This window comes from Coenobita brevimanus, chromosome 75 (genome assembly GCF_032717465.1).
Source record: "Coenobita brevimanus isolate Jiangsu-jjx chromosome 75, ASM3271746v2, whole genome shotgun sequence".
Lineage (NCBI taxonomy): Eukaryota > Metazoa > Arthropoda > Malacostraca > Decapoda > Coenobitidae > Coenobita > Coenobita brevimanus.
In genome coordinates this window covers 25,735,113-25,749,051 of record NC_137028.1, presented here as the reverse complement: position 1 = coordinate 25,749,051, position 13,939 = coordinate 25,735,113, and positions in this window count along the sequence as shown.

The following is a 13,939-nucleotide window of genomic DNA, read 5'->3' as shown; positions in this document are numbered from 1 at the left end:
GACAAAATTAGATAATTTATTTACAATATAAACGGAAGAAACAGAATCACCTTTTGTTACTTTTGCAAACTCATGATGATTAAATGAAAACTGAAACTTCAGTTTTGAGCAAACTGATATGTATTTTGGTATTGCTGGTGAGTCTCATTATACAAACGGTTTTCGGATACCACCTCAAGCATTTTATGATAAGTGGTTGCAGGAATGGCAACTAAAAAGTGCCAGTAGACGCAAAGACAGTTTTGGTAATATTGTCACCAACCTAGGGAAATTTTCACATCTATGTGGGGAAATCCTGGTATTGACAAAGTGGTAGCCCTGGGTAAGGGATGGTGTGATGTGATGTGATGTGCCAGCAGCGGGACAGACAGAGGTGTACACGCCCAGTGTGTCCGTCACACCACACCTGGCACAGAGACGCCTGGCATGAAAGAGAATGTGTTTTTTTTTTTTTTTCAGTAACGGTTGTTTTTAATAGAAATACTCTGCAATACTAATAATTTTTTCTCCACCCATCAGTACAAATGCGTTAAGCTTTTCTCGACAATGCAAAAAACTTGTAATCTTAATACTCAAGATAATACGGTAAATGATAATTTCGTAACAGTTTGATATAGTAGAAATGCTCAGAAGCATGGAAATCCTCGTATTTTTCAGTTATGTATTGTCATTGAAAAATGTCCAATATTGCAATCAGCTTATTTTAGAGAAAGTAATGCCTCTGTATAATCTCTTAAAACTTACTGTAATTATATTTTTAAATTATGGTAGCCCCGGTTCCCGCCTGGTTGCATCAGTTTTGCCAGAGCAGCGTGTGGCGCTGGGGGCAAGAACAATATGTCGGGGGGGGGGGGGGAATATGTGAGGCTGCTTACCTACGTTTGCCCGCACTACCTGTTTATTATTATTATTGTTATTATTATTATTATTATTATTATTATTATCATTACCACCACAAATTACGCCGCTAGCAGAAAGCCATCCTAAGTCGAGTAACAACCCTCTGGTGATAACAAGAGATGATTTTTAAAAATAATGTCATCTGATCCAATGGATTATGGCACGTTAATCTTCTTGAGAGCTTTGGACACTCAATCATCACCTCAGCTTTTTTTTTTTTTTTTTTTGCTAATGACTCGCTTGTACAGTAGTCTCGTGGCTTCATGAGGCTCCGCAACACCTCTTCTTTTCCGCCTTATTTCAACACTTGACATGCTATGCTCCTTTCACTCTAACTTGGCCTAAAACTGCCATTTCTCCATCGTGAATACCAAGCTGTAACGATCAAATAACTTTAATGTATGGTGCTAATCACGAGGGAGTGCTAAGGAAAGGATGCAGAGCCGCAGTGCTGTCTAAGTTTTGTCACCAAACTACTTGAAATAGGGTGCAAGAGGACGAAAATTTGGGCCAAGTTAACGTGAATGGAGTATAATATTCTCGTGAACTTAGAAGACTCTTTAGTATTTCTTCCTTGATAGTATTTTTTCTGCAGAGCAGTCGTTAGTAACTGCAGGTATGATATTTAAGCAAAGCTGACAATGGCGATGGAAATTTAATACCTTCAGAACAGAAAAGTTACCCCCTCACTACGATACATTTTTTAGCTTAATTTTGCTACTTCTGGATGCCTTATTCAGCTTAGAAAAGCCTGCTAGTCAATGAAGGCTGTATACAATCCCTCGGTTACAAAAAAAAAAAAAAAAAAAAAGTTCTCTACAGTGAATAAAAACCTCTAAAAACAGGACGAATAATGTAGGGATCATCGTTTTAAACAACAAAATTGCAGTAAACAATATCAAGTGCTTTGGTAAAAACTAGTAAAAAGCGGTCTGTATAGAAAATGAAACCAGTATATACACTTCATTGACAAAAGAGCTGTCAGAAATCAGAAATATAGCCAAAACCCTTTAATAAACAGTATTCTTTGCTATGAGAGATTGACACGAAGAGTGTATGAGTGAGAGACCAAGATCCAGGTGGAAAGACAGGGTAACATTCACGAGTATGGAAGGGAGGATGGTAAGTTCGTCGAAAGAAGAGTTCATAGAAAGGGGGAACTGAAGTGCCTGACAGTTCATTCGTCGAGTCAGTTTCTCACAATACGGACACAAGAAGGATAAATTTAGGATAGAATCAGAGAAAAAAAGAAACCTACTGAACTTTGTCTACTATTATCAGGCACGTTGAAAAGAGGATGAAGTACGAAAAGCATAAGATATAAGTTCATGTTCATTATTCTACTGTAAAAGAAGTAACAAATACAAAGAAAAACACGCACACACACACACACACACACAGGAGAAGTCACAGATAGCAGACGTGCGACCTCGGTGCTCCAAACCAGCACGGCCAGTAGCATTACCTAAATTAGTATCTTTATATGAGTCAAGCTCTGTACCAGGTTGGACTAAATGATTTTTCAATATTAAAAGAAAAAAAAAATAAGTTTAAACAAAACTTGTCCAAACAGAAAAGAGAACCAAGAGGCGAAGGAATGCGCTCAGTCAGCTGAGGTTTGTTTAGACTAGAGCTGCACGGGGTATGTAAGGACATGTACTCTATGCATTTAGTATTGCAAAATGGACACATACTTTTGTAAAGCAAATTTGGAAAAGAAAAGGGATAAAGGTAGAAAGCAAGATGATGATTTCTACTAAGAATTGGTTGAAGTGGAGACGCACAATAGACTGGTTGAACGTGTAAACAAACTAGAAATGGCTTTCAAAAATGAAATTGATGAAATAAAGAAGCAGATGCACTTGCAAAAGGAAGAAATAGAGAAACTAGTAAGGCAGGCCAACAAGAAAGACACAACCATCAGTGAACTAACAGTGGAATTGAGTACACTTAGGAAGAAAATGAGTGAAATGGCAAGTACAGTAGTCAATCACCAAGAATAATCCAAAACAATCCAAAGTTAGTCAGAGATTCGGTAGATATCAACAAATCTATAGTAATCACTGGTATAGAAGAGGAAGAAGTAAAAAACAAGATCACAAGAGACAAAAAGGAGATGGCAAATGTAATGAGCTTACTGAAAGAAGTATCAGAGGAAATCTGTAGTAAAGACATAAAGGAACACAAAAGGTTAGGGAAATACGAGAAAAGCAAGACAAGACCTCTAAAGGTGACTTTCTAGAGTGTAAACACTGTGGAGGAGATACTCAAAAATGCAAAGAATCTTATGGAAAAAGAGGAGTTCAAAAATGTATGGATAAAAAGATGCCTAACACAAGAGGAACTGCAATTACTGAAAGAGAAAAGGGAGGAAGCAAAAACAAAAAATGAGGGAAGATCAGAAGAGGAGAAGAACAAATTCTTTTTACAAAGTAATAGGATTGCAGGTACGAAAGTGGTACACAAACAGGATGGAAGAAAAAGGAGGAAGGTAGTAAAACCATGTCATGACAAGTATATAAACAATATGATAAAGTTGATGTACTCAAATGTGGATGGAATGGTATCCAAATTACAAGAGATGAATGATTATGTCAGAGAAAATGAACCACAAATAATATGCCTAACTGAAACAAAATTAACACCAAGGATATCCAATGACATACTAAACTTAGAGGAATACAACATATGGAGAAGAGTCAGAAATTTAAAAAAAGGAGGAGGAATAATAATATTAACTAAGAAAAATCTAAAAGTCAATGAAATAAAACTAGATATACCATCACAAGTAGAACTGATTGCAGTAGAGATCAACATATCTGAAAGGAAAGTAATTGTAGCCAATTTGTACATGCCACCCAGATCAAATACATGGGAAAGAGACGAATATGAGGACCTGGCAGAGAGTACAATTCAGAGTTTAAGATCATTACTACATAAAATGGAAGAGAAATCGGAAAGAATTATACTAACTGGAGATTTTAATACAAATATAAATTGGAATACTCTAGATATAATTAGCCAAGAAAGCTGTTGGGACCAAAAGCTCCTGGATCTCGTGCAAGAGTTTTTCCTAACGCAACATGTGAGGGAAACCACCAGAAAAAGAGGACTCGATGCACCTTCAGTGCTAGATCTAATATTTACTAGGCAAAAAAAAGATATTGACAGTTTAATATATCACCCTCCACTCGGCAAAAGCGATCATGCAGTACTAAATTACAACTTCAGGATAGAATATGACATAGTAAACAGCAATGAAAGTTACAAAAAGAGCCTAAACTATAAAAAGGGAAGTTATCAAGACCTAAAGAAGTATTTCTTAGAAGTTGATTGGGAAAATGAGCTTAGAGGACAAGATTTAAAAGCTGTATATAAAAAATTTGTGAATTTTATGAAATAGGAGTCCAGAAGTACATCCCACAGCACAAAGAAGCAGATAAGAAAATACAGAAATGGTTCAATACAGAATGTAAAAAATCAAAAGAAAGAAGAGATTTTTTATGGAATAGATACAGAAGACACAATAGTGAAAGGGCGTATAATAATTACAAACAGGCAAGAAACGATTATACAAGAATAAGGAGGGAAGCCCAAAAACAGTTTGAGGAGGATATACTAAATAAAAGTTGTGATCAACCAAAGCTGTTTTACAGCTACATCAGAAGCAAAACCAAAGTAAAAGATATAATACAATCCATTACGGACGAGGGAATCACTTATACGCAAGAGAAAGATATTTGTGAAGCATTAAATAAGAATTTCCAATTAGTTTTTACAAAAGAAAAAATTTTGAAAGGGACTATGTGGAACATGCATGTCCACACATACTATCAGATATACAAATAGCAGAAAAAGTAATACAGGAGGAGTTAAGTAAATTAGACAGAGGAAAAGCAAGTGGTCCTGATGAAATTTCATGTTGGGTACTACGAGAATGTGCAAAAGAGTTAAGTAAACCATTATTTTTAATTTTCAAGAAATCCTTGAGTCAAGGTAAACTACCTGATATTTGGAAGAAAGCAAATATTGTCCCCTTATTCAAGAAAGGAAATAGACAAAATCCACTCAACTACCGACCAGTATCACTGACCAGTGTTGTAAGCAAGGTATTAGAAAAGCTTATAAGAAAAGCTTGGGTAAATCATCTAGAAGAACACAGTATGATAACAGAAAGACAGTTTGGTTTCAGAAAAGGAAAATCATGTGTTACTAATCTGTTGAGCTACTATGACAGACTGACAAACACAGTACAGGAAAGAGAAGGATGGGTGGACAGTATCTATTTAGATTTCAAGAAAGCTTTTGACACAGTACCATACCAAAGACTTTTATGGAAACTGTACCATCAAGGAGGAATTCGAGGCAAACTGTTTTGTTGGATGCAAGATTTTCTCATAAAAAGAGAAATGAGAACAGTACTAAGAGGAAACTACTCATCATGGAAAGAAGTGACTAGTGGAGTACCACAGGGTTCAGTGCTGGCACCAATCATGTTTTTAGTGTATATAAATGATATGAACAGTAACACTGGAAATGAGAGCTATCTGAATATGTTTGCAGATGATGCAAAAATACAAAAGAGAATTACAAACACAGACTCTTGTAAAGAGCACCAAGAAGAATTAAATAAACTTCATGAATGGAGTAATACATGGCAAATGGAATTCAGTGTAGACAAGTGTCATGTAATCAAGTTTGGTAAAAGTGGAAAAAGACCTGATTGGGATTATAAGTTAGGAAATAAAAACCTACACACATCAGAAAGAGAGAAGGACCTAGGTGTGATAATAACAAACTATCTCCGGCTGACCACATCGGCGAGAAGGTACGGAACATGTATACACTGCTTGCAAATATGAGAATAGCATTCACATACATAAATGAAGATATGCTAAGAAGGATAATAACATCATTCATTAGACCAACCCTGGAATATGCATCAGTAGTCTGGAGTCCTCATCTCAAAAAACACATAGACAAGATAGAAAAAGTTCAAAGGGCCGCTACAAGATGGATACCAAGCTTAAGGGACCTAAGCTACGAAGAAAGACTAAATAAACTGAATCTACCAACACTACAGGAGAGAAGGAAAAGAGGTGACATGATAATGCTATATAAGTGCATATCAGGGAAGGAGAAAATAGACATAAATGATTACTTAACATATAGAGAAGCATCAGCAAGAGGACACTGCAAAAAACTGCATAAGAAGAGAGGTGATAAAGACGTAAGGAAATTCAGTTTCCCAAACAGAGCAATTGATCAATGGAATGCACTACCGAATGAAATAGTGTGTGCCAAAACAATTCACAAATTTAAGGATGTGTACGATAAATATGCTTTAAGACACGGAACAGTACGAGCTTGACTCATTCCTGTAAAGATACAATTAGGTAAGGTAAGAACACACACACACACACACACACACACACACACACACACACACACACACACACACACACACACACACACACACACACACAGAATAAGATGTAAGAAATTAAGTGCACCCTCTCCATTATCCCTTGAACACTTCTTAGTTATTCTTAGTTTAGAGGAATATGTAGAGGAGAAATCAGATGTCAATATTACTCCATATAAACACGGATAAATAAGAGAAAATAAGAGAGATCTCTGAAAACAAGTCAGCATTACTGTAAAATCCTGAGGGGAGGTCGAAAGTGCAGACAAGAAAACTGAGAGAGTGTGAGTCTCGTACAATTAGTTCATTGTGAAAAGAAAACAAAAAGATTGTGTGTGTGTGTGTGTGTGTGTGTGTGTGTGTGTGTGCGCGCGCGTGTGTGTGCGTGTGTGTGTGTGTGTGTGTGTGTGTGTGTGTGTGTGTGTGTGTGTGTGTGAGAGAGAGAGAGAGAGAGAGAGTTTCACGTTATATATTTTTTTGAGGACTGGGGAAGGGAGGCATTCTGCTGATTCGGCATAAGATGGGAGTGACTGACGGGGGGTATGGGGGACTGTAGGAGGGTTAGGGGTATGGGAGTGATAATACGTGGAGGGATGAAAGGAGAAGGGGAAGAATGGGGGACGGAAGAGAAAGAGAAATGATGAAGGAGGGGAAGGAGAAGAGGAAGCGATGAGGGGACTCGGAGAGGAGGGAGTGGTTTATTTATGACCACAGAGGCGGTCCGGCCTGTTGTTGGTGGTGTTGTTATTACTGTACCATTCCCATTGTTATTATTATTATTATTATTATTATTATTATTATTATTATATTATTATTATTATTATTATTATTATTATTCACTCATCTTAAATGTCGGGACCAACTTCCTAGCCCCGGGCTCCTACGCTTCTCATGGGACAACGTAGGATCGAATGATGGATGGATGGATGAATCAATAAAACCATCACCACCATCATCACCACCACCACCATCACCACAGTCATCATCTCCATCACCATCACCATCACGACCATTATTATTATTATTACCCGTCCCCGCCCCGGAGGGGCTTGGAGACGGACATTGTTTTCACTCCATTTGTCTGTTTGTTTGTCTGTTTGTCTGTATGGCAACAACTTTACGCGAAAACTACGGGTGTGATTTTGACTAAAATTACAGGACTGATGGGCTATGACTTTCTGACCACCTTATTAAATTTTGGGCCAAATTCGGTCCAGGCCTAGGCTGCAGGCCCAAAAAAATGTAAAAAATAAATGTAAGAAAATCGTTTTTTCGCCATAACTCCTTTCAAATTCGTCATATCGACATGAAACCAAAACCTAAAGGTGCATCTTTCAAGTCTGCATCCTATAACATGCCTCATTACATCAGCGGGGTCACCCCCAGTTAGCTGTAGGGGGGTCAATATCAGGTGGGTCGGGCATAAAATATCAACTGGCCATAAGATAATCAATTTTCACCTGATTTACTCCAAATTTTATATGTGACATCCTTGACTAGATATCTTGTTGTGCCGGGGACGGGTTTGCTGTGCCTTGGCACCGCTTCTTGTTATTTGTAGTAGTAGTAGTAGTAGCATCAGCACAGTTTTTCCTTTTCAGGGAATTAAGAGAAGGAACACAGCAGCAAGAAGGATGGGGGAAGAGGTTACAGAGAGGAGAAAGTGGGAAAAGTTAAAACGGAGAAGACATGGGAAGAAATAATAGCTAAGAGGATAGGGAGGGGAGAGAGAATGAGCGAAAATTAAAGAGGATGTAAGGAGGAGTAAAAATGATAAATGATGAAGGAAAGAATGAACATACAGAGAGAAAAAGGAAATATGATGATGAAGGCTGAAAAAAGGGGAGACAAGAAAGAAATGAAAAATGAGTCTGAGATGAAGGGGAGAGGTGATGGGAAGGGAAGTGACGAAGAAGGGAGAGAGTGAAGCAGAAACGAAGACAAACGAGGAGGAAGAAAGGTGGTGGAGAGGATAATAGAAAAGTTGAAGGTAAAGAATGGAGGAGAGGGAATGGGAGGAACGAAGAGAAAGACGGTCTAAGCCTCTCCACTATCTTTAATCAGAGAGAGAGAGAGAGAGAGAGAAAGTCATAGTACTAAAAGGATTAGCTCATAGATGGTCAAGCATGTATTTTAGTGTTGTTCCTGTTACCGTTAGACGATTTCATTAAGCTGTGGGAAGAATCTAAACACAAAAGCTGTCTTGAATAATCACTTCAGAATCAAGCACATACTCCAGTGCTGACTCTTTATCTAGTTCTCGGGAAACCTTTTACCACTGAAGGGTTATCCCATCCACAATGATGACGTCTTTACTCGCTTACTTCTGCTTCAGCTAGACAATTTTCTCTAGTTAATGTGAGATACCTAAGCAAGAAGAGGTTAGTGAAGGGTATATTGAACCATTCCAGGTGCTAAAGTTAGGAATATATTGGTATACTTGTTACCAGTGTGCATCTCTCAACCTTTAAATCTCGAATGACAGCTGATCTGCTTTGCTCTGAATAATGCCGATCAATTTTACTCACTAAGTGGAAACTATACTGAGGCCTACCAATTCGTAAACAGCTTGGGTCGTTGCTATAATTCTTACAAGCCAAAATACCTTACTTATTCGGCTTAAAACGCTTGGAGAAAAATGTTCAGAACTGTCGTTGGTTTTCTAGTATTGCATAACATTTACAGTGATCCGATTTTTTCTTACTTTACTTTTCGTGACATGGGAGCCTGGTACGAGGGAAAAAATCTAAAGTAACTAAATTGTTTCTTATGCTGTCCTTAAGCGTATATGACAAAAGATTAGTTAGTGTGGCAACATTATCACGTTCAGGACACGAGAAATTACAACTGGTATGCTCTGCCTATTAGACGACTGCCTTCAGTATAACAGTGGCTTCCCATCCTCTAAGGGTTAAAGGTGGGATTGCTTCTAGTCCAAGAAGTAGGCATGCATATTCTGTGTACCTGTATACCTAACACACACACACACACACACACACACACACACACACACACACACACACACACACACACACACTCTCGCTCACACAACACCACACTCACACTTACATACCCACACTCACAGTCTCGGAATCCTGTTGCTGCCGTTGCATCCCCAGACTCATTTGAAACGTGGATCCGGAGGGTTGCAATAAGCTGCCCTTCTTCTGCAGTCCACCATTCTTCTGTTGGGGGACAGGAAAGTAGCTGAGGGATATTTATATAACCTGGCATTAGAGTAGTTGGACTATATCGGTGCTGCCATAAGAATGCAACCCTCTCCAGCCCACTCACTCCTGCTAAAATTTTATTACCCAACCTAATACTTGGAACCGAAATTGAGCCCTTACCTCAGTTCAGTATAACAGTTACTAAAGCTTTGATCGTTCCTCCACAAATACTTTCGGTGGAAGAAGTGTGAGTCTAGGTGTATGAAATGTGTGTTTGTGTGAGTGAGGACGTTTGGGTACTTGTGATTGGGTGTGTGAATGAGGAGAGAGAGAGAGAGAGAGAGAGAGAGTGTGTGTGTGTGTGTGTGTGTGTGTGTGTGTGTGTGTGTGGCTTGAACTGAGTGAGGACATAGTTCAAAGTAACCCATCTGGATTTTGAATTTCGTGGACGTGGGTAAAGACATATGTGCAGTGTTAGGTGCATGTATTGGTGTATATGAACATTGGATTTGGTTATGGTCTTGGTTGAAGTGTGAGTTTCTTTGCAGGTGTGGGTGTGGGATATGAATGAGGGTTTGGCTGAGTTGTTAGTAGGATTTCAGGATACTGGTCTGACTGTTTAGATGAGACGTAGATAGGAGTATATTTGTGGATGCTGGTGTGAGTAAGGGTGTGTTTATGAGTGTGGATGTTGGTTAAGCTGTGGGTGTAGAGTTCAGATGAATATATCAAAGGGTATCTAGACTTTGTGGGCAGTGAATTAATATGGATTGCTGGAGGTTTGTGGGGATGTAAATATGAGTGTCGAAAGGAGGACGTACCTATGCTTGAAATCAGTGGGGTTGAGGTTGATTAACTGTAATTTTTTTGGAGCTTGTGAAGAGAGAGAGAGAGAGAATGGTGATATGTGTCCTTCTCTCACTCTGGCACTGATAATTTAACTAGAACTGCCAAGCTGTTTGTTGCCGGACTCTTGGTTGTTCTTGACCTAAAAGAGAACAAATAGGGGTTAAAATAACTCTACAGCGGTCATTTATGAATTTGCTTTCATGTTCATAAAGAACCTTTCATTTTTAAAAATTCTCAACTGAAGAATCTTACAGACTATGCCTCATATCCCTGAGATACATCGCTTAGCATCTAGTTAGACACGGGGAAGATTGTTGGAGTCAACCTGGAGGCTCCAGTTTGACCCAGTTCTCTCCTGGTTATGAGTAACTCTCCTCTGTTTACGAGAGACTCAGAGATTCACGTATTAGTAGTACGGCCCTTACCACTTCCAGGGTCTGGTAAGCCCTCACCAACACACCAAATTAATAGGTTTCGCCACCATCTTAAAAATATTTAATAACATTCAACAGTTTTCCATTCAAACCATGCATCCACAAACTGTCCACATTCCCTTTCTATTCCCCTTATCGTGTGGTTTTTCCTGATCAACAAATGCCACAAGTACCTTAAAATCCTTTCCACAAGGTGCTGTACATCTGCGTCACTACAGATATTTGATCCACACAAAGTCACAAAACCACCTTGTTCGGCACTCACCATGCCTTCTGACGTATTTCAGACTCTTTCTGTGATAAAACTTCCATATAGACTACATTTCCAACAACGCTCGACAGTGCAGGTTAGTGATGCCGTCTCATGGTCGCACCCGTACACCCGAGTAACTGCTACCCGATTATACAAACATCTCACAACTCCACCCCTATCCCCTGCAAGGAGCATGGTGTACTGTATGAGTAGATAGCTTCAGCCTGCAGTTTGCCAAGTTTGCATTCAGATAAGTCGACGATTGCAGCAACAACAGTCAACAGATTTTTATCACAGCAATTACTGCACACACTATGATCACCTTTATGTTAAACTGCGTAATCACGACAGTCGTGCACTATACTAGCACAATATCATTCACCCCAGCATTCTTAAGTCTTTCCGACAAGCACTTTCTTCTAGCCCCCCCCCCCTTACACTTAATCATCTCTGCACATTCCTCATCAGCATGTGATGCTTTCCCTTTTTTCACTGACTTCAAAGAATTCTTCATTTCTGCCCTTGTCACATCTTTTGGTACTTCATTTTTCTGCAACCGACCAAAACTGATCCATTATATTTAATCACACTTTCAAATTATTCATTCCATCTGCTCCTTACCTCGCTTCCTTTTGTTAATATTCTTCCACTACTTTCTCTCACACCTTCACGCTTTTTCCAACGTCATGTCTGCATGGTTACACCACTTATTATACATTTTTCTATTATCAGAGTAGTTTTATGATCATTTTTCCAAAATCATCATTGACACTCCCATTTACTAGTAACATCATGTATATCGGACTGTCAGTATATCAACTTCTTCCCTCATTTGACCTTTCTTTCCATGATCGACACTTCCTTTTCTTTTCCTCCGTTGCTCTTTCACCCACTATATCCCACCATTATGTACCTTTCCTAATAGTTTCTGTCCTCGCGATGCCATATACAGCTTTAGCGTTCCTAACCACGCACTCGCTGTATGAATCCCAAAAAAAAATCAGATCCCATTGCTCGAAATTCATTGACCCTGACTCATGCACTATATTTACAAGGTATTCAGCTGCTACTACATTCTTTTTCAGCTTCTCCATTCTCAGTCTTTCATTCCGATCCTACGCTTTTTATTCATCATACTTCTCTCATTTTTAACAAAATCATATGATCAGATAAACCACCTCATCGTCCTCTCACTTCCTTCATACCAGCAACACTACCAACACTATCAATCTCTCTCTCTCTCTCTCTCTCTCTCTCTCTCTCTCTCTCTCTCTCTCTCTCTCTCTCTCAATCCTGTTGAAGAGTCTATCACCTTACCTAATACTCAAAACCGAAATCGAACTCTCGGCACAGTTCTATATTGCAATTACGGGAAGCTTTGATCGTCCCTCCACTAATGCACCTCCACCACTGCTCTGTGTTGGTATGGGTGTGGGTGTGGATTGTATATTAGTATAAATGTATCGATGAGACGTAGAGATGGGTGAGCCTACTTATATGTTAGTGTGGGTGTGGGTGAGGTGTGGGTTGTGGGTATGGGTGTGGGTGTAGATATGACTGCGGGTGTGGATAGAGCGTGGAAAAGGGTCAGTAAAGTGTGGCTAGGGAGGACATTGGATAACTGTGTGAGGATACAATTTGTCAGGATGTGGAGGGCGGAGTGGATATGAGTTCCTTTCATTGAGTGCAGATGTGTAAGAGGGTGTGGGTGTAGCAGAAAGTGAGGATGTCGGTGTAGGCGTAAGAGGGTGTGAGCGTGAATGAAGGTGAATTTGGATGAATGTCTGTACGGAGATGGGTGTGGGAAAAGGGTTAAGTGAATGTGTGGGTGTAGGTGTTAGTGAGAATGGGTGCACAAAGGGGAGAGTGTGGAAATGTGGAAGAACTTTGGTGTTGATGGGGATGTGGGTGAGTATGTATGGAAAGTCTACAAAAGGAGAGTAGGTGTTGATTTGGGTATGCGTGTGGATGTGTGTGTGGGAGTGAGAATGGGTGACGCTATGTTTGTGGATACTGGATACTGGAGGCGTGTGGGGGTGTGGGTTTGAGAAGGGGACGATATGCCTGAAACGAGTGCGACTAAGGGTGGATGAGTGTATTAATTTAGTTGGAACTGCTATGAGAGAGAGAGAGAGAGAGAGAGAGAGAGAGAGAGAATGTGAATGAGAAAAGAACAGACAACAAGACCATAAAATGCAGCTAAAATCAAAAGAATGCAGGCTGATAGGGGCTCCAGGGGATGACAGAGAGGGAAATGACGGCCTGACAAAATAAATGAAAGAGGACAGTAAAGACGTTAGTGATTGATGTGCGAAAGAAACAGGTGTGTGTGTGTGTGTGTGTGTGTGTGTGTGTGTGTGTGTGTGTGTGTGTGTGTGTGTGTGTGTGTGTAGGAGAAAGAGAGAGAGAGAGAGAGAGGAGGAAGGAGGGGGGGAAATGATGTGATGGTTAGTGAATGTTGTGTCCAGGGACAGATGCAGCTGGAGCTGCGCGGTAGTAGTGACCTGTATTGTAGTGTAGTGCAGTGTAGTTAGTGTATTGCAGTGTAGTGTGGTGTGGTGTAGTGTAAGGTAGGGTAGTGCAGTGTAGTGTAGTGTAGTGTAGTGTAGTGTAGTGCGGTGCAGTGCAGTGTAGTGCGGTGCAGTGCAGTGCAGTGCTGTGCATTGTAGTGTTGTGTAGTGCAGAGTGCTGTAGTGTAATGCAGTGTTTAGCAGTGCAGTGCTTTGCAGTAAACTGTACTGCAGTGTTGTGCAGTACAGTACAGTACAGTATGATGCAGTGCAGTTACTGTTACGCAGTGAGGCGCACTGTAGTGTAGTGTAGTGTAGTGCAGTGCAGTGCAGTGCATTGTAGTTAGCGTAGTGTAATGTAGTGTAGTGTATTGCACTATAGTGTAGTGAAGTGTGGT